The sequence below is a fragment of the Acanthopagrus latus genome, chromosome 9, assembly GCF_904848185.1.
Source record: "Acanthopagrus latus isolate v.2019 chromosome 9, fAcaLat1.1, whole genome shotgun sequence".
In the NCBI taxonomy this organism is placed as follows: Eukaryota; Metazoa; Chordata; class Actinopteri; order Spariformes; family Sparidae; genus Acanthopagrus; species Acanthopagrus latus.
Window position 1 is genome coordinate 27,955,136 of NC_051047.1, and position 27,842 is coordinate 27,982,977.

At 42.5% G+C, this 27,842-nt stretch overlaps 1 long non-coding RNA gene across 1 annotated transcript in view; it reads right to left on the minus strand.

The window, feature by feature from the left end:
* The window catches only part of LOC119026452, a 35,417-nt gene extending 21,852 nt beyond the window's left edge, over positions 1-13,565 (minus strand). The window contains exon 1 of the long non-coding RNA XR_005077159.1: positions 13,131-13,565. This is a non-coding gene — a long non-coding RNA (uncharacterized LOC119026452). The remainder of the gene's footprint in view (positions 1-13,130) is intronic.
* Positions 13,566-27,842: the final 14,277 nt, after the last annotated feature.

Below are 27,842 nucleotides of genomic sequence, written 5' to 3' on the forward strand. Positions count from 1 at the left end.
CTCAAGTTATCTCAATACTGATGCTTTAAACTGGTGTCCAACCTGAACAGTCCTTCTCCAGAAAGTTTCATTTTCTTTTTGCTTTTGCTTTTTGCCGAGATACAGGATTCTGTGCAAAAACACAATTTACATGTCACTTGTTTTTACAGCCTTGTGTTATCAGTAATGTAATTCCCCCGTCATGACATGACTGTCTATTTTCCCCTTGGCGGAGAACATTCCTAGTTAACATGTCACTTGCTCCTACTACATCACAGTCACACAGCGGCTGCAGGGATTTGGGGAACGTCGCAGAGGTTATCTTATCTAGTCTGGAAGCTCTGCAAACTTTTGGGGGTCAAGCCAGGTAACCAGAACATTACAGACCAGCGTGTTCAATCTTCATTTCAGACTTGCAGCACATTAATCATGATATCTTTTTTTCTGCCCAAAGACGCAGCGTCAGCTTGTAAATCTGTGCTCTGTTTGTGGTTGATGAGCGTGGCGGTGAGGATCATGTCGAGCCAGACGGAGAGGAGCAGACAGAAACAAATAGAAAGTGCATGTTTTTGCATACTAATGCGGCCAAGTACATGTTAAAAGGCTAAGTGCGCTCTTACCTCGAGTGTCTGTGTGTGCTCCTGTCCATGTAAGTACACTCGGTAAGGTGAAAGAAACATGAATTAGGGCACTTCTGTAGACTCAGGGTTTACTTCTCTGCTGTAGCTGTCAGGTCTCAAGTGATGCGCCGTCAGAAAGCATGTGGGGATTAGACTAATTATTTTTCTTTGTGGTGTCTCGAAAGTTTGTTTTTGTTTTATTATTCGGTCTCTAACATCCCCTGTAATCCCTATTATCTGCAGATAACCTCGTTTGAAAAGAACCCACTTGGTATTCTCCCCCTTCTCTTTTTTTTTTTTTTTTTTAAAACCCTGTTCAGACTGTAACTGTATTAACACACACACACACACACACACACACAGTTCTATAGGCAGTATGAGTCTAATTAATGGGAACTGGATGGCAGAGCAGACGGTGGGATATTGTTGCACATGATGTTTGGATAGCAAATTATGGCATTGACTGCAGAGCAAATTGAATCCATTAGTTGAAACAATTGATGGAGTGAAATCCCACAGCACACATCCTGGCATCAGACGGCACGGTGATAAAATCATTCTCCCACAATCCTCTGCTGTTAATCTGCACAGTAATCTGGCATAATGTTGAAAAACTGTACTTAATATCAAAGATCTGATGTAAGTGCAAGATTAAGCAGTAAGTAAAAGTCGTATGTTCTGCAGAATTACAACGTTATACACATAAACATTTACTTCTTTTCACATCATGCTGATGGTGGCGTGAGACCGACTGCTTTTCAGGATTTTGAAATCACTGGATGTTTAACAGGACATCAGGACATTTTTTCCAGCCATCTTTTTAGCAACACTACTGATAGTTTCATGGTTCTGTGGTCTGAAGCAACTTAGACCACAAGTACTTATTCTGGCGACTGGGATAAATCACCAGCATCTGTAATTTCCCTAAAACTCTACGGAGCATTTTAGCATCGTTTAGCTAATCGTTTCAGATGAGTCTCACTGTTCTCATCAGATTCGTTGACAGATGCAGCTGTTTTCAGCGACAGCGATGCACCGCCTCGTTACAAAGAGACAACAAAGTTAGCTTGTGGACACAACGGAGCACAAAGCGGCATGAGAGATTTTTTTTGGAAAATGTTCAGGTGGACTTCAGATGAATGACGTATGAAAATGAAACTGAAATGTTTTCTCACACGTTAGATTTAACAGCTTTATAAGGTGAAAACAAGACCATGTTTCAGCCACTTCTAATGCATCCAAGCGCTACAATTCCCAATATGCATATGATTTTTTTTTTTTTTCCCTGATGACTGATTTAACAAACGTCGATCAAAAGCAGTGCCCAGCAGGACCAGGAATGAAAGTCTCTGGCACAGTGTTGCTTCTCAACACTACAGCAGAGACACAGTATAAAAATCCAAACTGAAATCAGCTAAAATAACCTGACCGACTGCCAAATGATTCCAAGTACAATAGCGGGCTGTTTGTGAAACAACAGACCTCCGAATGTGTTCGCTGGCAAGTGAGACGTTCGCTTTTTTAGCCCAAAAAGTTTTAACAAATACAAGACGTGAGTCCTTTTCAATCCCTCATTAAAAGGAAAACACATTTTTTAGTTGTGGTTCATTACACACAGGCCTGACACACACACACACACACACACACACACACACACACACACACAGGACCTTTAAGTGAGTGCTATAGTTGGCGCTCCATGCAGCGGTGCTTCAACTAGTAAGAGTATTAAGTCCTTCATTCATCTTGAGTTTGCTAAAAATGTTTCCTTGAAGTTTTTCTTTTTTTTTTTTATCCTTTTATGGAAAACTAAACACAGTATGTCAGTCTCTGGTTCTGGCTTTGAAGCAGGCCTTGGACGTGAAGAGCAGTCCAGGTTCACGAGGAGGTTGCCCTCTCGTAAATCTGTCGTCGCCGCGACACACAGTAGAACCTCGCCGGCCTCTGCTGATTTACACCCTGCGGGGAATGATAGGCAGGCGGCCGGGCCGACAGCCTCTGCTCCGTGTCTGGACGACGTCGCAGCACCGAGCGGACGGGCTCAGAGGCCTCGCCGGGGGAGGGGGGGCTACACTTGAGACTGTCCAGGGAGGAGGAAACAAGCCAACAAAGACCCCTTCACAGTACAGGGCAGTGATGGAGCTGTGGGAGGGGGAAAAAAAAAGAAACGCAGCCGCTCCTTCTGCTGAGTAATCCTGCGGAGGGTCAGGCTTCGACTCTAATGCTAACTGAACTGGTGATGGGAGAGTTGTGTCCCCCTTGCTTGTTCGTGTGTGTTGTAATGTGTGTCTGTGTGAGTGGGTAGTGTGAGTGGTGTAAATGTGGGGAATGCGACTGTGTATGTGGGAAGTGTGAGAATCAGTTTGGGGATGTGGGAGTGTGTATCTGAGTGTGTGTCCACCGGTGGGAGGGAACGTGGGCGTAGGATAGACACTGAATGTACAACGTGTGTCTTTATGGTGTGTATTTATTGTGTTTGCATGTACATTTTTTTTTTCTTTCTACATCTGCGCGTGTCACGAGTGGGAGATGTTAGAGTACATGTGTTCGTCTGTAGGTGGGTGTGAATATGCACCGTGTGAGGCGGCTGCATGTTGATCTCACGTTTACGGGTGTGTGTGTGTGTGTGTGCGTGTTTGTTTTCACCTGACTACATGTATCCTCAGGAGGATAATTGTGTGTGCATGAGCCTGTTTAATATGTGCGGGGCGGTTCGACGTAGCGTTACTATTCCCCCAACAGATTACATTCACTTGTGATCTCAATAAATTGGTGTCAGAGTGCGGAGAATAATTATAATCATGTGAATATTAAACATCAAGCTCATCCTGCTGCTCGCTCGCTGCCACATTTGATACCAGAATATATAAAAATAAGCAAATGACGACAGGTGTGTGGTCTCAGATTAAATTTGAAGAAATCAGTTCATAATGTTATAAATGACAATAAAGCCAAACATTTGTGGAACATCAGTAACATTTTGAAAACAAATGACAAGCCGATCGTTGCGAGGCTGCACCAGACACAGCAGCTCGACCATCACTGGGCTGAATATTCAACACTTAAATTCCAATTTCAACTGTAATTGAAATGACAGGGTCCTTGATTGGGCCCTGTATTAATACTGAGGCCCCGTCATTAAATGGCTTCATGAGAAAGGAGAATGATTATTTCCACTTTGGTATTATTTTTGTAGCACTTGTTTACACTGAACGTGCCACAGTCACTGCTGACAGCACCGTCGCCAAATCAAATCCAACTGGATGACGAGCACGAGTACTCAGGAGAGTCAAACAGGCTGGAAACAAATCTCCAGGTTTGTTAAAATGTCTTGAGAGAAAATGAAGACAGTTAAATTACAACTGAAGCAGTTAGTGGTAAACATCTTTACAGCAGCAGTGTTCTGGTTCAGTCTCTACTGTCCCTGCTGTAGTTCAACACACTCGTTGTCTTTCGTGGAGGGATTTTTAGTGACATTTCAGCTGTGCTCACTTTTCAGTTCACCTCCAGTAAGGTGGTCAAACCATCAGCTTGTTTACAAGCAGTATGATTGTGTCTCAGGCTGCACCCAACAGTTTTTTTGGTGTCAGTTATTTTCTCAACAGCTTTCCGGTCTATAACACGTCAGAAAATGTTGAAAAATGTCCATTAGTGCGTCTCTTTAATCATTTGTTTTCCTGCCCTCAGAGTTCAGCTATTGCTTGAGGTTAGTTAGCTTCACAAGTTTTCCTGAAATACGATCGTTATTTACGATGACTTGGTGCTCACATGGTGTTTAATCATCTGTGGAGCTGTTCAATTTGTGTACTTGAATGTGGCATGATATGTAAAACAACTGCACAGGGAGATGGAGGAGGAGGAGGAGGCATTAGCTATTTCATTTCTACCACAGGTCCCCAAAAGTCACTTAATCCAGATGTGGTCAGCAGTCTCAGTCATGCTCGCAACCGCTGGCTCAGTGATGCATCGTCTGTTTGTTTACCAGCTTTGTTTGTGTGTTTTATTGCAGCTGACCACCTGAAACATGTCCGAGCACAAACAAACATCTGGACTGCTGTTATGAAACTCCCACATTTGTGACTGAAGCTTTTGTGTTGTTGACACATCATCCGGTGATAAATATCATGTCTGATTTCTCTGTTTTCATTATTACAATATAGACATCACTACTAGATAAAAGCCCCATTCAAAGTTGCATTCACTTCAAAATGCAGAGACACACTGAGACATAAAAGATGATTATGCCTTTTTAAAAAAAACACAGTTCTGATCAGTGACAATGTTTAATTAGCTGTGAATGAGCACAAACACACTGAGATCAAAAATATATTTCCCTCTGTGTGTTTGTGTGATCCTCACGTGTTCACAGCCTCCGACTCTGAGCTTGGAGTATTCGTGTTCCTCCCATGGGTGGCGCTGTTGAGTCACAATGAGAGGGAAAAGGCAGAGCAGGAGGAATTTTCTCAGACAGAGAGAGGTATGACAAATGCACTAACACACACAGAGATTGGTAGAGGGAGCAGGAGTTGCTGGTCATCTCCTCTCCTGCTCCCCCCCCCTCTCTCTTCGTGCAGGCGGTGTGTACCTTGCAGCGTTCGGCCTCTGTGGGAGGGGCTCCGTCATTGTGCAGCAGCACCCAGCTGTATTGTTTTGTTTGGGTGGGTGACTGTGTCGGGTGCAGGGAGCGTTTCCCAGGCTCTGTGCTGCCAGCGTATGGAGCCCTGCGTCTCGGTTCCAATGCATAGCCCCTTCCTGTCATTCACAGCTGGTTCCTTCCTCCGTCCAAACACCCTCTCCCTCTCTCCTCATGTATGAAATCTAAAACTACCCACACTGATTAATAACTACAGCAAGAGAGGAGGCTCATGCAGAGATTTAGGTGCTCAGTTCTGAGGTAAAACTGCAGATGATTGTTTCATCTCGTCAGTCTGACATTTCAACGTGAAATGAAAACTGTCAGGTCTGAAATGGAAAAATTATATTTTAGATTTTGAAGGTTTCTTAGTGAGTGAGCCAACCAAGAAATGTGTAGGTAGAAGCCATTACCGGCCAAAGTTGAAGAAAATGTGACTAAGTGCTTTCTGTTAGTCGGAGTTACGCAGGATCTATGAGAGGAAATGGAGGAAAGTGAAGTATAGGAAAGGAAGGGAGACATTACCGTCGCAGTGCTGCAGCTCAATGTGAACACTGTCCCTCATTTCAATCCATCGACTAACTGGATTATTTCTGTCTTTCTGCTTCTTTAGTGATCAGATCACAAGTGGACAGCTCTACGTACGTGCAGATGACGCCATTATGCGTCTCGACATGCTACTTGAGTGTGCAAATAAACACTTACATCACAGAGACATATGGACACAATGTTTTCACACACAAGAGAAGGATCTTGAGGTGCTAATTGTAAGAAAAAAGATTTGAGTCTCATTCCAAACTTGTTTTATTTGACGAGTTGGACTCAACTGCAGAATTTACAAAAAAGCCCAAAAGATTCAATAATTGTCGTAGGCAGAGTTTAGTTTTTAAAGGGAGTCTGGGGAATTCATCTTAGCATGCAGATAATTAGCCTGTTGGTAAGATGTTGTCTCTCTTTCAGAAATTTGGTGCAAATGGTGAAACCGGTTAATAGATGGTGTTCAGACACGTGATGAACAGGTCGTGGGTTAATCGGCGCCGTCCCTCCTTCTTTATGTCACTGTTGTTGTTGTTGTGCCGTCTGCTGGACTGTGAAACATTCCTAATGTGTTGTAAATTTGTTTTGGCAGCCAAACTATTATATACAAGTTATCCTGGCCACTCAAATTAATCAAATTATAGAAATATCATCATGCACAATTTACTGTGTCTTAAACAGACTGACTTTCAGCACCACTGAGGAGTAAATAAGTAACTTTATTTATTAAATCAAGCTATGTTCATCATTTACAAGTTACAGTCATGAGTTTGAGAACACTTGAGAACTAATCAGCCTGAGTTCAGCTGACCTGAAGTCTTTTGACTTTAATGAATGAACTTCTGAGAGCAACACGATCAGCAGATCTGAGTTATTATGCTGATATGACTCATATTCTATATCAAACATCTGAAGCTGACCCGGGTTTCTTGGCAGCTCTTTGTATTAAAAACTTCAAAACTGTTGAAAATGTAAATCACAAAATATCTGAGTTGTTAATTCCATATCTTAGGTTTACTGAACTTGTTTCGTTGGGTTTGTTTTACATTATTGCGTCTCATGAGACGACACTGAATTAATGATGCAGCTTGATTTCAGTAACGAACATTTTAACAGGCAGCAGGGGAACATTTCTATCTCCAAGTTAGCTTTAATAAAAGAGGCTGTGAATCAGTGACATCAGTGGAGTGTGCAGTGTTTGAGTGGGATGGATCGTATAATGTCTTTACCTCCATCTAATACAGCTGATGTCGGACTCCTGTGACAGAAACAACGTCACAGAGAAACTCGTTAACATCACGTCGTCATTTTGACCTCCAGTGTTTGTCCTTGTACTTCCTGCATGATCTAATGTATCGCGTATGTGCTGCAGGATTTTAGTGCGGAGGAAAATAGCTTACCTTGATGTTTTGTGATTCACTTGAAGTTTACTTTGTCTTTTGTCTTTTGATGGATTAGTATTCAGAAAAAGAAAAAAAAAAACATTTAATAAAAAAAGTGTTTACCTGAACGAGCCTGATGAAGCTGCCTGCTCAGTATTAGTGCAGGTTCTTATCTTTTTATAATCGTGTTCAAGAAAAAAGATAAAAGAAAGAAGCTGATGTTTTACATAAACAAATAGGAGTTTTGTGAATGAATTCAAGTTGGATCAATGTCATGTGTTGCTTGAGATATCACCATATTTTTAACAAACGACACCATATAGATCTCCCTCCATTTCACAGCTAACCTGCGTTTTTAAATCAGGTGTGTCTGGCGACTATCAGGCCCAACTCGCCGGTAACGATCCGTTTTACATCAACCTGCAAAGATTTGTTTACTGGAGCAGCAAATAGAGTGAGAGAGTTGGCTACAGTGACTATGAGTTCAACAGAGTCTATGGTGGTGTCAGCATGCCACCGCCATCGTGACTGGAAAACACACATTAATTTTCTCTGCAATATTGCCCTCGTTCTCAAAAAACCTCTGACCAGTAAATGATGTCTAACTCTGTAAACTGAGGGTAACCAAAAAGAATCAAACACAAAACTTTGTTCAACTGGTTTACCAAGTTTAACCTTTACTAAATAAGACTGTCATGGGGCCAATTTATTCCCCCTCAGCTCTACGGAGCATTTTAGCATCTGTGTTCATTCTTCTGATTTTTCAGCATGCAACATTTGCTGTCCTGTTTACAGCAGCAGAAGCAGATGTTTTCAGTGAATTGGCAACTAGCAGGTGAACATTTAGGATTTTGCTGAAAATAGGTTGGATGCTTTCCACAGGAGATGGTGGAGACCAAAAGTGGGAACAGTGGGAAAATAAGTAGCCTACGGATGTATAGGGGGGAAAAGAAAAGCATCCTGTGGAAATCATATTTACTTTGTGTTCAGAAGTGTAGCGCTGCAGAACGGAGACACATTCGCTCCGACTGTAATGCTTCTTTATCCACAACAAGGTCTCGAGGTGACGAGCGATCAGAGCAATCTGCTGCCGAGGAAACAAAGTGAAATGCAAGTAAGCAAAATGCAGCAAACTTTTTAATTTGCTCCACAGGGTTCGGGGAGGCAATTAAAGGGGGACACTTGCTGATAAAACAGAAATGTCCTCATTGCTGTCTGTGTCAGTGCAAATGGAGTCGGGGATGGATGGAGTGATGAGTCACAAACCATGAGAGGTTAAATGTGTTTGAGTCAGTATTAATTTCCTGACCGGGGACTGAGGATATACCGCGAGCAAGCAAATATCCTGCGTTGATTTTTTTTTTTTCCTAAACATTAATCCACAGCAGCCATATGATATTGCACTCTGCTGCCTCTTTAACACCATTGTTGAGGAACAAAAAAACATTACTGTTACAGTCCAGCCGGTCTCTTATCAGTAGTAGTTGCTCTCTTCTCAAACACAAACCCAAAGCCATCAGACAAATAGAGACTAGTTCCATATCTGCTCCAACACATTGGCAATTCCATTTAGCATGCCAGATGCTGAGCTGACCAGTGCCAGAGCACCAGGGCCAAGGTTAAACCCAAAGCAAAGAATGTGCACATTCGTGGGCAACATGGAGGCTTCTAATTCAACTTAAACCCCTGAAATGGTTTCAGTTTGAGGCGTTTATGATGCAGCTGAGAAAATAACTGACATATTTTATAGCAGTTAACAGAGAAACCACATCGCTGAACAACAACAACAACAAAAAAAAAAATAAGCTTACACCCTAAAAATTGTCTGATCCTGTGCCGAGGATAAATCCCCACACAGCTTTTAAGGGGATGTTAAGCAGAAGGTAAATCACTTTTCCTCCAGTCGTTCTGCTGATAATAAGCGGGCTATAAAAACTTCCTGCCTCTATATATACCTTGGTAAAGCAAACAGTGGTGTTTGTTGTGGCAGTGGAAACAGAATGACGTGTCTGTTTCTGGACAACAGACACACGACGGCCACCACAGGGTGTAACGGAGAACAAACACAGGCACAAAGGATTTTCATTGGACCCCATTGTATCTTGTGTTTTCGGTGCATGTCAAACTAACATTTCAAAATAAATAAATAAATCCAGTATTGACAGAAGGTAACCCTTTCCTTTTTTCGTACAAAATATAAATGATCGTTACGTGAATAATTGAGGTGGGATTTCCTGCTTACAGGAATCCAACTCTAGAGTGCAGCTTTATTGATCATGAGAGCTGTCCAAAGTTTGCTGTTATTGATGCTCAGACTGCACTTCACTGCAGCGATGGAAGAATGAAGGAAACAATGTCCATCAAAATGAGGGGGAAAAAAAAAGAGGTATTGTACATGTTGAGGCTGTGCTACTTGAAACCAAATGTGTTTTCTTCCCTTAAAGTTTCTATACTGTGGTTTGGGTTGTTAACACTTTTAATTGAGCCTGTTAAATTTAACAAGCCCAAAGGTTGCGAGGCTGTAAACACAGCCGTTAGCTTATGAGGGGGGGAAACGGCAATTATTACCAGTAACTAAATGTCACTATGAGGATTTTGTGATAGTAAAAATAAAAGATTAAGTGCAGTTTTTAAAATTCATGATGGTAAACATATCAATTTGCCATCTACATCTGTTGAGAACGTGAACAGTGTAGGGTGGATGTCTGCAACACCTATTAAAGTGAAGAATATTCACTGTACAGGATCTGACCTCCACCATCAAACCTTTACATTTTAGGTTTAAGACTTGCTTTTTAGGGTATCAGCACATGTTTCTTTATTTGAAGGGGGATGAGACACAAAGAATATCTCACAAAAATATTCTGTGCACAACTCAGAACATTACAACACACCAAGCTAACAAAACTTGAACCAAAGACAATAACACCTGTGTTTGACATCTGTCAAAGAGGGCTGACTTGGATCCCAATCAAAAGCAGGATGTCCGTAGCAGCAGTTCTCACCCTGGTCCACAGACCACAAAATAATTTTAAAAAAAAAGAAATAAATAAAAAACCCTCCCCCTCCTGGCAAAGCAGAACCAGCCAGCAGAGCCAACTAGCAGCTAGCATTAGCAGCAGTCAAATGTTCCTTTCAGGAAACTCTGTAAATCGCAGAGAGCTGAGGCAGGGCAGCCTGTGGACATCAGAGGGAAAAAACATTTTCTTCACAAAATATGATGACAGTTGGTTCTGTGTGTGATGTACTGCTGCACCCACTGATCCTACTCACTCACTGAAGTTCAGTGCAGAAACAAATGATTGGGGGACGGATTGGCTGAGACAGACACAGCACTCATTCCATTACAAGTCACCATCAAAATCACTCTGAAGCTGTTACTGTGAGATAAAATGGTTGTATTATTTTGCTTTGAGTTTAGGGAAAAACAGAACATGAATGCAAGTCTACAAGTCAAGGCAAAGCCCTCTTAAAAGACAAAAACAGTTTATATCGTAGTGGGTTTGACACATTAAAGTGAGAATAGGGTGCAGAAAATTTGAGTCAAGCCGCACAAAAAGCATACAGCGAACAGTGACCAGCATTCAAATATAAAAACACTGCAGAGAACAGAGACCACACCACAATGAAAGTTTCAACACTTCAAAATGAGCAAACCAAGCCAACAAACCACGACAACAAAACCAGACAACAAACCAAGTGCATGTGTATGTGAGAGTCACACAGTGTGAGATTTTAACAAACGGGTCCGACTTGGGTCCCAAACAGTTCAGTTGAATCAAGTTCACAAACAACAAAAAACAACAACTCAAGGGATCAAACTAGACAAGGTTTGTAACTGCAGTTGAACCACAAGGACTATTTACACCCGTTCAGTCAGTCGTCCGTCAGGACAGCAGTGTTAGCATGTCATGGCTCACAACATGGCTCCTCAAAAAGTGGCTACAACAATGCAGACTTCACACGATCTAATGTAAAGGGTAAGCTGGTCTTTTGATATAGAACCTGACAATCAGCAGCCCTTTGCTATGCCTGCCTCGGTGAAGATGGGAGGCTCACTGAATGACCCTGAGGAGGAAGACATGATGGTGGCGCACACAAGGAAAGATGGCTGATCGACTGTTGGGGCATCTGGCACTGTATTCTACATTGGAAGTGAATTCCTGGAGCCAGAGTGCCCACCTGATGAGCCGAGTGCTGGGTTTGATTGGTTTTAACACCTCTCAGATGAGAGGCATGATCCATGAGCAAGGTGAAAATAAAACCCTCCAGATGAGTCTTTCACTTCTCTCAGACCTTCGTCACAGCCAAGCATTAAACTCGTGGGCAGCACAGGTCTTCTCAGCTGGATTCAGGGTGAGGGAGGCAAATGCAAACACCTCGTCTGTTCCTTGGTCTTATTTTTGGACCAGTACGACCACTCATCCTTTCCTGTCGGTATAGACGATGAGAAGAATTTGGGCGAACTAGAGCAGGTGGGCTTACCACATGGCCTTGTGCATGGATACCACCCTGCCATGCCCAGGAACCTCTGTAGAGCCCTCAGGTTGGTGGGTACCTGGAAGTTTTACACAGTCTCAGCCTTATCTAGATCATTATGGACTCTGCTTCCCATTTCCTCAGTCAATGCCTGAAACAATGTAAGGTGACACACGATGACGACTGTGCTGTAAGGATTAAGTGTTAACTGAGGGGCGGGTATGTTCAGCTGCTATAGGTGGGATTCCTGCAGGTGGTATTGATAGGTTGGCGTGGGTTTCTTCGACTGATTGAAATATTGACAGGAATATGAAGCATGACTGCCTTTGTGTCACCAGTGGTAGACCACAGGGGGGTTATTGTTCTTTCATGGTGGGGAACTGGGAGTGCTGGGGACTGCCATCCTCCTTGTCTTTTTCCTTCTGCCTCACAACTTGTATTTTCAGCAGCTCATATTGAGATTGACTTGCGTTGTCTTTTTACAGTTGCTGTACCAGTCCCACCAGTTCATCCGCATCAGTGATTCTGCCCCGGAGCTTGGTCGTCATGTGAGGATTGATGTTTCTGAAGATCAGCTTGAGCACTGCAGCCTCCAGAATAGCAGGCTTACCCCTGAAAAGGGGCAGTATATATAGTCAGAATCACTGATGCTTTCTCCATCAGCTTGCACTTTTTCGGCCAGTTCATTCAGACAAAGGAGGCATGGTATAGATGTATGTGGTTCAGTCAATCACTGACAGTTGTTAGGTGAGATGAGTGGCTGGGACAGAACAGAACAAACAAATCCATATCCAGTAAAGAATACAATGTGCTTTTTGCACCAGCTGGCTTCCTTTACATTCAGCTCCTCATATCTGTGTCCAGTGAGGGGGCATCCCATCCAGGAATCCTCCAAATCCTCCAAATGATTTCTCACAGCTTCATTTTTGGCCGTAGCCATTTCCATATATAAAACAGAGTATTGTGCTTATGTACAGAGGGATAATATCCAAGAGCTGCCGTGCCATGGTTGGTTCCATGAATCTGGGGTGCCACTTTTTGGGATAAAGGTTGATACTTTGAAGTAAGAAAAAGTTGGGTGACAGTCAGAGTAGAGTCCGATAATTCAGTCAAACCATACAAAAGCATTCAGCAAATAGCGCATAATATTCAAATATACAGTCAGCGCAGAAAAGCACAAAGACCACACCACAACATGATTTTCAAAACTTAACTAATAAAACAAGCAAACCAAGCAAGTGCATGTGTACATCTGAGGCCCACAGTCTCAGAGTCCAACCCACTCAAGGAGTCCGATTGGTTTTACCCACAGCCCAAACAGCTCAGTTCAATCCAGTTCCCAAACAACCAGAAAGAAAACAGTAACTCAAAAGTCCATTCAGGGTTTTTACATTGATCCCCACAAACCAGATCAAAACAGGAAATCAAGCTAGACAAAGCAGAGTTTGTAATCCAATTCAACCACAAGGAAGCTTTAAAACATTTAAGATAGGTACTTACAGTTCTGTTGTTCAGTCGGCCCATCAGTCGTCAGTCAGGTTAGCAGCATCACCATGAGCTCCTCTGTGACATCTTCTGGAAAACTCCAGCAGGGAAACACAACACTCCCCGGGTTATTCCTTCTGCTGTTCGGATAAAGGCCCCTGATCACCTCGAGCAGCTACAGTAACGCAGATTGAACGACACAGTCTAATCCAGATCGGAGGATCAGATGACTCCTCCACTGACCAGCACACACCTGTAGCTTTGGCTCCAGACTAATGTGTTTCCTGGAGGTTGGGTTCGTACATCATGGAGTTACTGGGAGATTTGGTGTATTAACTGTGGAAATCATTGGGTAACCTCTTGAAAGGTGGATGGTCTCCACTATATATCAGATCCACTGTTCTTTACCTGGTCTGCAGTGCTGTGCTGCTCTGCACACCTGTTGCTTGTTCCCTCATCAGCCCTGCTGCCTGTCTCCAATGCCCCCAGGTGCATTCAATTATTTAATTAGACTGTGAAGTTTCCCTTGTTTGTCAGACAACCCAAAGTGTCTCACACACAATGAAGAATGGGGGCCGATGCTGTTTAGCAGTCTGCCTACATGTTGTGTTTCTTCTTTTCTCAGCTGTTTACCAAGGTTTGGTTTGTCTGCTTCTAGCAGCTGCTGTAGGTATTTCTGTCTAAGTCTCCTTTAATTAAACCTGCCCTTTTTTTGACCTTGGTGTTTGAGTTGTGTCGCTTCACAACAATATTACTCAGTATGTGTTTAAATATCATTGGAGGAGGAGGAATTAATGAGATCTGTTGGTACAGTGACTGAACATATAGTGGTAGTAATGTCTCCTACAACACTCTTTAATCAACAAATTGGTGTTGCAGACAACAGATTCTTTCATTTTAGTCAGAAACATCTCAGACACAACATGTCCACAGTATCCTAACTGTACACAACGATAACATTGTTCAAGGTGGACAAGATGATTCAAGTCTGGCACAAGACAGACAGTTTTTTTTTTTATTATTTGTTAGATCGAATGAAATATGAACTGACCTCTATTAACATGGTATCAGCTATGTGTGACACCCATCAGCACAGTGAAAAGTACATTCAGCAGCAGACTAGTCAACTTCTTGAGCTCTACATAATCTGACTGAATTCTGGTAATACTCATTATTCCAGTGGGAGAGAAGGAGGTGGGAGACAGCAGCGATACACATTCACATGCATCTTAGTTTTTTTTTTTTTTACTGAACATCACAATTATCTGCACCAGTTACCAAACTCTCCAAAAGTCTAACAACGTTGTAATCAGCAGAGCTGTTTTTGAAGTCTTTTGAATAATACACGACACGTCTTCAGTCTTGAAAATGTCACTTGCAAGTAAAAAAAAGCAGTTGTTTTTTTTTCCAGTCTACATGCTCAGTATTAAAACTACAATAGGACAAAATCACACCAAGTGCCTTTTACATCAAGTAACAAAAAAACTGTCAAAACATCTGCATGTGCCAATCACAACATTCAAAACAAAAAGCTTCCGTCTGTTTGGCACATTGCAGCGAGTGTTTCTGTACGTCACGGCTGCTGGGTTTGATTTGAACATCGTCAGTCTTACCATTAAAAACAGAATCTGTGCTGATCCTGGATGTGACTTAAATGTGATTAAAAGCTAAAATGATGAGGGTGAGATGTGACTTGAAACTGCTTAACTAATAAACACATATGTATTAGTGATAAAACTTGTCTGGGAGCTGTTTTCAAAGCAGCTCCACAGTTGTTGACTGATTTACAGTTACATTGAATCTCATGTGTTAGTAATTTTAAAAATCCCTGATCTGATTTTCACAATATCATATCATTCAAATTGTCTAAACACAAAATAAACCCATACTGGAGTTTTTGGAGCATGTTGACGCATGAAATGACCAAGAAAACTAAACAAGAAAAATGCAGCTTCACAGTTTTTCTGTTTTGTTTTTTTGTTTTTTTTTTTGTTTTTTTTTGTTTTTTTTTACAAAAAATAAATAAATAAATGTATAAATTCATATCCGATTAGTTGTTGTTTTTGGTTATCCATACATGGTGTAATGGTGTCTTCTCAGAGGAGTCTGGCAGACATTAATAAAAGCTTCTCAGCCAGCCTCATTTTTTCCAGAAATACGTTTTTTTAGGAACAAATGTCGATGAAATTCCAATAAATCACCCATGTAACCCCTCTCCACGATATATCTCATATTTGTGCCCACTCGTGTGTGCAAACGTTCCCCGGCGGCACATCTGGACGGCTCTTATCATTCAGTCAGGGGCATGTGACAGCGGCCGGGTCGCGGGGGAGGACGTGTAACTCATTTCCAGATAATGGCAGGGTTCTGTCTCCCCTCGCCGCCATAGCAGACCCAATTCGCCAACTCATCAATCCACTTGCAGACGCACCACGCCCCCGCGGCCCTCTGTTCACTTATCACCCCAAAACTACCACAGTGCACTCTGAATAACAGCTTTCCTGCACTAATCTATTCCAATCCCCCACAATGCCTTTCATCCTCTGCATCGAGTCCTTTTCCATCTTTTTATAACACAACCTCCCATGATAACGGCACTGTGACAAAGGACCAAATGTTTCACTCCCCCGTTTGATCTCCAGGACATGGCAGCTTAGTTAGATGTGAGATGTGTTTGGCGAATGTCTGGTGATGAATTCATGAGATGGTGGACGGAGGAGGGAGGGATCGAGGATGGCGGAGGCAATTTGATCTCCATGGGTGGTCTGCCCTGTTTAAACTGACCTCCATCTTAATGAGGATAACCAACAACCCTCTGGATTACAGGAGGGGGAAAGAACTGAAGGAAAATATGCAGATGCTTTAATACGCTGCCCGCGTGCTGTTGGTTGCCCGGCAGATGTCGGAGCGAGCGAGTGTGACGGCTACATTAGGAGGGAATGTTACAGCGGGTCTATGGTTACTGTAAGGCCGGGTCGGGCTGCCAGTTTGCGTTTGCGAGCAGCGCTGAGCAGACACCCTACTTTGATTAAAGGTGTTTATACTGGTCATCTGATCCAGTGTGACAATAGGCCTGGGTCCGACTCTAACCTGAAGCTAAACAAGCACTAATGAGGACCAGGCCAGGCTGGTCTCCCTCGCCTCTTTAAATGTGACACAGTGAATCAGACTCACAATACCTGACAGAAATAGCCTGTGTTTGCTGGGTCACTCTTTCTTTTTCTTTCTTTTTTTACATTTTCTTCTCTCCCAGTGGTCAACAGGAGAGTAATTTGGATTAGGGCACTCTGAGGGGGTTACTGGATCATTCACTGCCACGAGCATGTGGTGACCCTGTTGTCAGTGCAATAAGGCTTCAGGGAGCAGTGATGCAATCGGGAAGTGATGTCGAGAATTAGCAGCATCTAACGTTACCGTGCTATTGATCCTGCGGCTTTTGAAAACGATAGGATGGTGATCCGTAGTAATTTGTTATGTGTTATACAATGGCAACCAAACCTGATGTTTGACATCTGCTTCTTCTCAAAGATCTTTTTTTTTTTTCCTCCTTTAACTGGAGGAATGGGAGGGGAAGTACACACGAGAGTCAGGAATGTTTCCACAGCCAATGATATCTGAGCTCGAGCCTCGCTAGCATTACGAGCACGAATGTCCACACGAATAAAGGGCCAGAGAGGTAGTAATAGAATAAGAGAGTAAAAATTCACGAGCGTGGAGTTCACTTCCCATCCCGCCGTCCAGCTCCACATCAAACTCATGCCATTCAACCACAGCGGCATGAAAATTGTGTTTGGGTGGATGAGGTTGACAGGGAGGGTAACACAGGTCAGAACCGGAGTCAGGTATTCGTCTGTGAGTACAAACTCACTGCACCCGGACCGTGTTGGTTCCTACAGTGATAGATCCAACAGTTGTAACCTTATATCTGATGCAGAGCTTGCTGCAGGACAAATTATCTCCCTTGCAGTGATGTCTAATGCGTTTTTAATAATATATTCGCCTCATCAGCAACTCACCTCTCAGGGCAAGCCTGTATACTCTAAATGGGCAAAGAAGAGTGGGCCAGACAAATAGCTTTTAAGAGGTCTTAGTGAGGAATGATGGCGGGGAAGAGTTATGGCTCAGCAAAATTAGATCCATCCTGGACTAGAGAAAAAAAAACAAAACAAAAAAAAACAGGCAAAAGTGTGGACACTGCATTTGTTCAGAAGTAAAGAAGAAAGCAACCTCCTGAATCTCCACCGGTCACTTTGTTTTTCTTTCACATTTCACACATGCAGCATCGGATCTGTCGACACTGGTCCTGGAAAAAATAGCGTCACATACTTCTAAAAAAAACATAAAGTCTGCATATGTATTATTGCTAACTTGCCCTTCATGTGCAAAACTGATGCTCGATGGGTGGGTAGAAGGTCATAGTTTGAAGCTGACCGAGCTGTAGAGGCGTCATATGATGACAAACCCACAAAGAATAGTCATCCAAGCTTTTTATAATGTCTTTCAGCTGCTTGTTTTTGGTTTTCAAGCCGGCAGCGTCACTGTTTTGGTTCATCCTCGAGCCTTTCATTGGTGACATCTCATCAGGTCAGGTTGGTTATGATTAAAAAGAAAGAAGGCAAGGTAAGGTTTGGGAAATAGCATCGCATTGGTTTGATACTGGTCTGTGGCTTACGGAGGTGGAGCAGGGCCAGCTCTAATCACAGGGTTGGTGTTTTGATCCCCACCTCCTCTTCTGCACATGTCAAAGTGTCCTTGAGCAAGACACCAAACCCCAAATTGTTCCCAGTGGTCAGGAATTGTGTGGTAGCTCGCTGCCATCAGTGTGTGTGAGTGTGTGAGTGTGTGTCAATGGGTAAATGAGTGATACAAATAAAAGTTAATTTATATCTTTATATATTTATATATTCTTTATTTATACACAATTTCAACTTTTGTTTGGTACAAAAACTTCCTCCATGTTTCCTTAGAAAAGCCTTTCCAGTGAACAACATCTATGCAGCAATTAACGTTCATTAAATATGTATTAGCAAAACCATTAAGCAACTTAGAGGCACGGTCGGATCCAAATGTTTTCTGAAAGACACATGACGGGACAAAGCATCGCTCACTTGACTAATTTAACCCAGGCATCACAAGTACGACAGATCCCCAGATTATTTTCAAGTGGTTTATTTAAAAGCGCCCACTTTCAGCCGCCCTCATCCTTCATCCTGAGTATGACACTAAGATGGCCGCTTAAGGCAACTTAGTGACCCCTATTGACCCCAACAACACAATCACAACCTGAGAACCAAAACAAAAGGCTGCGGAGTGCCAAACATATGGGTCACAAATAGGGGCAAAATGGCATTAGCCGTCCACACAGGGTCAGCCCAGTCATTAGGCTGCGTCCCAAATATCCCCCATCGCTCTTCCAATTAAGCCGTCAAAGTGGGGCAGATGGTTGTGACGCTATCGGGGTGCCGCGCTGCCCTCATGCCCACATCTCGTACCCTCTCTCAACCATCCATCACTGGAGGAGCTCTAATTAGCTTGTTATTCTGCCATGCAAACTATTCCAAGCTTGTGAAAAGGCCTCCTCATGTTTTGAATGACAGGGAAAGCATTGAGAGAGGGCAAATGGGAGGAGGAGAGGAAAGCCAATCACTGTGTGCAGAATGGCATTTGAATAGCCTTTTCAGCACACTACAGCAGCAATTATAGTCCGCCTTTAGACTTCCTGCCAGGGTATTTTTCTTGGTTGTTTCTTCATCAAAATGGTGCCATCAATTGACAAGTTAAGCTTGACAGAATAAAAGCGCATGTGAAAGAGGTCAAAGGAATCATTTCTGCGTAGCTGCATGTCATCGCTGTGGAAATGAAAAATCATTCGGTTCAGGCAAAGGTTAAACAATTTCAGTAACTATCAATGTAAACACTTACTGGGTTATAAAAGCCAGTGGTATATTATCATTACTACCACCTTTACATCTTCGGGAGGGATGTCATCTATTTTTCACTTGAGGAGCTGAGACGGGAGGCGATGGCAGTTATTTCTCTGTCAAGGTACGGCAGTTTTCTTTCAGCAGGACTGTTCTGATGGAGGTTCTTGTGATTGGATTAAAACCTGGGATAACAAACTCAACCACCAACACATAAGTTATATTATTCAATTACAGATAACAGCTATCCCACCTTCTTTGAATCAGTGCTGTTACAGTCTGACAGCGTCTGCTTGTCTCTGATGCTGATCAGTCGTCGTCATCATGATCATCTGCTGTGGTATATTTTCAAAATTCAGTTGTTTTTTTTTTTTTTGTTTTTTTTTTATCACTCCAACAGGCTTAATTAGCTCCAGTCAGACACATAAGCTCCTTATTACATAATTAACCAATTTCCATTAATCCTAAAATACAGCAATTACGTGGATCTGATGTATTTGGACCACAACAGAATGGATCAAACACGTTAATTCCAATGTTGCATAACCTAAATGTGTTTTCTTTGTACTGTTATATCAGATATTCAGTTGCTGTAAATTGCTAATGTTGTGCAAACTGAATACTTTCATGAGTGCACTTTTATTCAGACTGTAAACTAAATTATTACTGCACACTTTTTCTTCTTTTAATAGCACAACCTTGAGCATGCCAGCAGGTACATGACGACAACCTCCCCTCCACATGACGCCTCTACAGATGCACCCGTTCCTCTCATAATCTCCCGGCTCTGTCTTGACACAGCAGGTTGCCCCATGCTGCTTATTTTCCTCCCATCTTTCATTATCTCCCTCTGTTTTTTCCTGGCACTGTAACTCTGCCAAAAAACCCAATCTGCCCTCCTGCTCCATGCATGTTTGGAGGGCAGCGTCCTTGTCGGCCAGCACGGCGTCCCCAAAGAGGCTCTCGGTCTTTCTCCCTCCAGTGAGCAGGTTCAGCTCGGGCTGTGGATATGTTGAATTACTGCAGCACAACACATGCAGCGGTGAATATCTGTCTGTCGCTCACATCAGATGCACGCTTTCAGGATGATTTCCAAAGTTGTACCAAAAGAAGTAAGAACATTTTTACACTTAAGACAGACAACATGCAGCGGCTGAGAGCTCATCGGATTTTGCTATATTATGTTATCATAAAGGAAAATTAAATTGATGAAACAGGACCTAAATTCAAGCTGCTGCAGTCATAGGGCAGATTGTGTTACCAGCTGATGGAGCGCAGGACTTCAGCGGGATGCGGAGAGGAGGACTCAGTGTTTACATCATTGATTGTCAGTGTCAATATCGACCTTCTAATATCATCAAAAAATGTGAGCTGTCATGTAACTGAATAACAAATAAAATGTCCTTTAGCTAGATTGTGGATTAGAGGTATTAAGTAGTTTAACATGAAAACACTCAAGCCCAGGTACCTTAACACTAAGCTGATTATCTAAGTTAGTTAGTTATTACTAATGACCAAGTATTGTGTGTATCCGTGGCTATATGATCTTCCTCTGTGCCATAGAGCCACACTGTTTCTTTATCAACATTATTATTGTTACTATTATTATGTCTGAGTCTCGTCTACATTGTCCTGCTGCCTCAAACACTCACCAGAGAACCTGATGTCTTTTATTCCACTACAGTGCCCAGCAGTTTTATGAATACAACAACCTGATTTTTCCAGATTTCGTCAGATATAAGCTGCAGTGCTTTGGAGTTTAACCTGTGATATGTCTGGGCTGTCGGACTGATGTCATTAATAACTAACTTTTCCACAGGTAACTGGAAATTAAGTAGTAATAAGTTCAGAATTCTGGCCAACAAGTCTAATGAGCAGCTCCTTGAATGTCACCCTACATAAAGAGCACGGTGTGCAGTTATGGAAGTGATATGTACAGGTTCGTGTTCTAATTAGCCTTACAGCTCCAACGGCCGGCGCTTCATTGAGCGGCATGAGAAACTGAGTCCTGCTTCAGTTCATGTGCCTCGTGTGTGTTGGTATAATGTAAATGGGGCTCGTTTGTGCCTGCAGTGGTGGAGCAGGTGGTGCTGGCGTCACAGGTGTGCTACTTGAGCCGTGTCACCCTGAATTTCCTGTCTCCGCGAGCACAAGATGGCGGCTCTCCATCAAAAACACCGGTGGGGCTTTTTTTTTTTTTTTTTTATTGCTTCTCGAAGCGATATTGTTTCCCAATAAAAGAGGTCACTGAAGACAAAGACTGATTTGTGAGACGGCTGACCAGTGACCTCATGGTTTTGACTCTCAGCACCGACTCCTGCCAAGAACTTGCTTCATGCACGACTAGGTATTCAGTGACCGAGTGTTTATAGTAGAGAAAAGTGCTCAACTGTATTTCTGTTTATCTTGAAAATGTGAGTGAGACTTTTTCCCTCCCTGAGCTGTCTGTGGAAATTCTCCACAGCAGCTCAGGGCAAGGTTGGACATCACAAGGTCCTCGGATAGCGACCGCTTTAAACTGGAGCTGCAATAACATCATGCCTCCATGATGGAGCTCATCTACATGTTCCAGATTAAAACTTCACATACGGGATTACTGAAGATTAATGTACACAATCTGTCCAGGCCTTGTTGTTATTTTCCTTATCGCCGGGAACATGTTTTCTTGAGCAGCTCTGAGATAATTTAGCAACCCTGCAACTTTTTACAGGGATGTTTTTTCTGAACTTGAATTTAATTTTCACTGTCTGAGATCGTATCACGCTGTGAGGTGGTCAATTATTGTTGCAAATGATTACAAAGCAGTCTACGTGCACTGATGCTTTGTGTTAACATGGGTTTTTATTCTGGATCATTTATTTCAGACGATAGTTTCTTGGGAGTTTATTTCAAGCTGTGTTTGCTTTTGCACTGAGCTTCAGTGCAGCTTCATCTGACTGATCTCCACAGAGTTTATTCATGAAGCACTAAAGAAAAATGTTTCCAAAGCATTTCCACACTTGTCTATTGTGGTTTCCCCCTTTTTTGTATCCTCTTCAATCCCTCCTGTCAAGTTTAAGCATCTTACTTGCCCACTCGTATGTGTGTCAGATTGATTTTTTTTTTTACTTTTTTGTCACCCTCCCTTTTTTCATCAGTTATCTGACAATGGATTAAAGACAAAACCAGAGACGGCACAGATCTTCTGCCCGGGTTGTGTTCTGCCAAGACCACGTCCATCTCTCTGTTCCTGTTGTCTGTTCTCTCTGAGTCCACGCCGGAGCCAAGCCTCTTGTTGCTGGGCATTTTATTGATATACAAAACAAACATTCTGCTCACAGTTATTAGGAGTGAGCCAGGGCGCCATTGATTGGTCTGACACCAGTTTCACATTTGCTCCAGCTTGACAGCGAGCTGAATTACAGAGATTCATATGAAAATCAATGTTCTGTCTGATGTCATCAGTGTGCTTTTGAGATGCTGAAAAAGCAAAAAACCCTTAAATATTGACATGAGACGTCTTCATTTTTGGAGATGGAAAATTCAGTTGCTACAGCTAGCACGGTCAACCGTTAACGGGCCAGTCGGGTCCAACGTGCATTGAGAGGAAATATGAAATTGTTATGCTCAGTGCTAGTCTGTATTTAAGACATTATTTGAAGTAACCCCTTAAAAATATAGCGAGCTAGAATTAGTCTCTTTTTTTTTTTTAGCTATCAAGATTGCTAATGGGCTGTAAGAAAACTTGCCTGCTGTGAATGGTGAACACAGCTAACTAGCTATACAGAAACTTTCTGTATTTACACCCCGGAGACATTGTGTTTGGTGAGGTGTGCATTTCACTGTCAAAATTGAACATTACAGGAAACATTTGTCTGGATTTATTTTGCCTCCAAGACGGTAGTAAAAACAGGTCAGGGTCTTTATTGTTATCTATGAAAGACATGTTTCCATAGTCCTTATTATGAATCTGTGCCGCAGCTCAGATTCAAAAGAGCTAAATGATCACCAAGTTCACAATGAGTAGTAGTATTTGAAATACAGACAATAGATTGTTGTACACGATACAGCTAATCCTGACACAAACACCGCTGAAGAACAATTTGAAATGTCACTCAGTCCTTACACAATCTATAAAAAATGATTGTGAGCTCGTCTACCGTCTGAGAAAAAAAAAAGAAAAGACAAATGGATTCTATTCCCAAGACGCATCACAGAAGGACATTCACCCGGGATGACAGGACCCTCTGCGTTCACAAACAACCGGTCATAACGATGATGAATGTTTACTGTCACGCGGCGATTGTCTGCCTCTTCCTACGCGTCTGCTTATCAATATGAGATGGATCATCAAATCGCTCCTCACTGTTTTCTCAGGGCTTTTGGTCAATAGTCTCCCCAATTAACATCCAATTACCCCGACCAGTATTAATCACCTGGGCACAAGGGCAGTGAAGTTTGTAAAAGGTCACATATGTGCAATGGAGATTAACAGTGACATGGCATCGATCGGCTGGCAGGAAGGTTAATGCAGCGGGTGCATTCGAAGCTGTTGTGGCTGCCGGATGCAAAGCAGGAAGAATCGGCGCCGTTAACAGGAGTGATGTCGCCTCTGACTGGAGTGTACAGCTACAGGATGGAGCCGGCGTGTATTCTGTGTATTGTCATCAAAAGTGCAAAACCAACTAGAAAAAGATTTTCTTTTTCTTTCGGGGGGGGGAACGAGAGTTGGAAAATGAGGTGAGATTGCTGGCTGCTGAATTACAGAGCCTGAATGAATAAATGGCGGAGAGCTGAATTGCAAAGCTTGATGAATACCTGGGAGCCAAACCAAATGCTGGGGAAGCTGTGAACCAAATTGTGTGCTGGAAAAGTGAGTTCAGAGGATGAATTGAGCATAAAATAGAACAAATGGCAGGAATATTGCAACTGTTATGAGAACGTTAGAATACAGTTAACATGATTCAAGGTATGTGAATAAAAGAAATATAAAGTTGAAGCAGTGGAAGGAGGAAAGGTGGTGACGGGGGGGCAGTGTGAGAAAGACTGCAGGTCAGAGGGGTTATTAAAGGGAATATGTTCGACTCGTCTGTCTGCCTCATTGATCCTTCATCCGACCAACATCTGTGACTGACAGGATCTATGGTCCCGACCATCGATCTGAAATATCAGCAGACTAACTGCGCTGCGTATTGATAAATCCATGATGCTGTCTGTGATGCTAAAACAGCAGATCGTTCTGTACTCCTACTTTGCTTTTAGTCCTCCTGTCCAGGGTCTCTGATATTCTCCTATAAAAAAAAATCAATTCCAGAGTATATTGTAGCTGATATACTCTACAGTGGTGTCACCTTCATGATCGAGGTGACGAGAAGTAACATGTATAGTTGTGGAGGAGCGAGAAGATCGTAGAGCTATAGTTAGACTTATATTAAAGTAATAATACGTTGGATTATGGTTTTAAGCCATCCCGTCTGTCAAAAACTAACAAATCAGTGGGAGGAAGTTTCAGGGCTCCTCTGAAATGAAATAATAGGGAAAAGTCTTAAATCAAATGAAAGAGGAGTGAAATATTGGTTTACGTCAAAATGCTGAAAGTTAAATTAAAGCAGAGTTTATGAAATACTTACGAGGTATCAGGTAAGAGTTTGGATTTTAAAGTGAAACTGATCGGGTCGCTTCTGGTAAAAGGGCAGCAACAGGTGGTTGCTAGGGTGTGTGTGTGTGTGTGTGTGTGTGTGTGTGTGTGTGTGTGTGTGTGTGTGTGTCTGCTTTACTCGGTGTACAAGTGAATGAACAGGAAGCTGAATGATCTGTAGCTGAAAATGCAATAATAACAACTGTTTATTTGGTCCAAAGATATGAATGTCTTGACTCAGTGGATTCATCCAAAATCAGTTGCAGTGATGGTGGTGATGATGGAAAGTTTGGATGATAACTGAGCGGTTCAGAATATGAATATGTTGATTTTCGCCGCTTAAATCAGACAACCGGGTATTTTTAAGGAGACCCTCAGACGTCTCCAGCTGATTTTGCAGCCACCTGAACCAGCTATCTTTGACGGGAGGTGACCGCGGTGACTGAAACTGGTATTTTAAACCAAATCATGATGTTTTTCTCACCCTCACCGAGTGTTGTTTGTGACAAAATCGAAAGTCAAACTAAGCAAATTGAAAGTTGTTACCTCGCCGTGTTCTTTAGCAGAAACATTCTTGGCTGACATTTATTTTGCAGATCCGGTCGTCGCCCAACCTTCTGCTTTTACTGCTGTAATTACTGCAGCAGCCCGACGACACAACAAACATCAGTATGAGTTGTAATAAGCTTCTTCTACAGTAGCTACACTGATATGGCTGTTAGTCTAATGAACGCTGGCCGGGATAAACAGCCATACGTTTTTGCTTTACCAGGGCCTTTGTTGTCGACATGCATAGCAAAGAGAGATTACTGATCAGAGTGTTACCATCAGTGAATACATTAATAACCTGAAGTGTAACATGAGTATCTCAGATGTGAAGTGTGACTGCCAGGTGACAAACTTCTGATGACACGCGGAGGGAGAAACGTGATTATCTCGCCCTTCACTGGAGAGATTACGTCCTCGCACTGTACGCCTGCAAAACACACACACACACACACACACACACACACACACACACACACACACACACACACACACTCTTCAGTCACTCAGTACAAGGGCAGGTCCTGGACTTGACCCGTCGTCTTCATCTTTCAAGCATTGTTCCATTATAAGGCTGGCAGCAGTGCATCAATAGCACATTCATCCGTGGAGAAGTCGCCATCACAAATCAATAACGTTTGAAAATCTATCATGTGCAATATTCTGCCACCCCCAACACACGTCGTCCGATGTGCCAACGCAGCAGCACGATGCTGACATGAATATTCCTGTCCGCCCTTGGGATAATTGATTTTTCTTGGTGTAGTAAAAAAAAACAAAACAAAACAAAGGGATAATGTACTGGTGAAACACACAGTATATCACAAACCCTTCATATGAACAAATCTGTTCACGTGGACGCACACACACGCTAACACAGAGCAGCAAAATGTCCTGATCTAATTATAAAACCAACACACACACACACACACACACTCGGATACATGCCTGCACACAAACACTGTCCTCTCTCTTATCTCCTGCAGCAGCCTCTCTGCCAGGGGAGTCGTGATTTAGGCCTTGATCCTTGCCGTCCCCGGAGACGTTGTGCTTGATTACTGCGGCCCGCCTGTTGGATCGATGAGTCATCAATAACAGTAATAATGTCTAACATGCTGCGGCGAGCCCTCATTGTTGCCTTCATGATGGCTCCCGGGCAGAAACGGGATCGAGTCAATATGTGGCGAGACGCTTGTGATCCATACACAAAAGAGATTCTGCCATAAGTCTGTATGTGAGAGCTCTGCTGATGATGAAAAGTGTCTAATTAAACAGAACTGTTCTGACCCGGTACAATATGCAAGTTGGACAGCCGGTGGCTATACAGTAATATGCATTCATCAACACATTCTCTCAGCTTCTATGTTCTCACCAGCTGGAAAATAAAGATATTCTTCAGTCTTTTCTTTAAGAGAATCACAAAGGAAGTCTCATTTTAGTGAAATATGTTTGAGCGGTGCAGTCGTTCAGCAGGGAGATTCTGTTTGCATCAGTTACGTTCCTGTAAGTCGACAGCGTCTGTAACTCTTGTGTTCTATATATTTAGCTCTCATCAAGCTGAGAAACACCTGATTCAGCTGCTGCTGCTGCTGCTGCAAGATGAATGGAAACGCCCCTCTTTTTTTCAGGGAATATTTCTGTTTGCCCTTGAAATAATAGATTTTTTCCTCTGGTTAAGCAAAAGGACGTTATTCTCCTGGAAGATTGCTCTATAACACAGTTTGTGTTATCAAACAACATTTTGATCAAATATTTACTTTTATAACTTCCACTTTGACCTCCTGTGAAGTCAAAATCAATGTTTATGTGTTTTTATCACACATGTTTTGCTCTGTATCTCAACTATATGCCAGTTTGAGGCAAAACATCCAGCACAAACGTCTCCATCATCATCAGACTGCCTTATCTGGTCTTCATGCTAAGCTAAGCTAATCACATCCCGACTCCAGTGACACACTTGCACAGATGCGAGCGAGATTTCTAGAGAGGTTTTCATCCGTGAGCGTATTATGTTCCTTTAATTGCTTTTCACTTTTGGTAAAACCAGCAAGATTCAGCTCAGAGCAAATATGAGCTTTAAGGAAGATCCCTGCTTCTTCTTCTCCTTCTTTTTTTTTTTTTGTCTTCTCAACATTTAATTGAAATAATACATTTAGTATTCTGTGTGTCAAAAGGACTTCTTAGGGTGCCACGGAGCCAGACCAGACAAATTAAGCTTTGATGACTTAATGATACGTTTCTGTGGTGCACCTGAGAGAGAGGAGAGAGGAGAGAGAGACCAAATGAGACAAAATGATGAAAGTCTTTGAAGCTAGCAGAGGAACCAGCCGGGGTAATAACAAAGGGAATGATATTCATGAAAGAGTCAAGAGGAGAGAGAGAGAACGAGGCTCAAGATCCAGGCCTTAAGGTTCCTGCTTGGTAATTACCAGAAGGTAGGCATTAAACATAAATGCATAATTATGTTAACAATTAATACAATTATGTCAGCCCTCCTGGCGAGCATGTTCGGCTGTGGCTACGAAGTGTGTGGTGGGATGAGGCGAGTGTGGATGTGTCTCTGAGGGAAGGGAGTTTACCTTTTGGCCAGCAGATTAGCATTAGTCCTTTTTTTTTTTTTTCCTTTCAGGAACAAAACCTGGA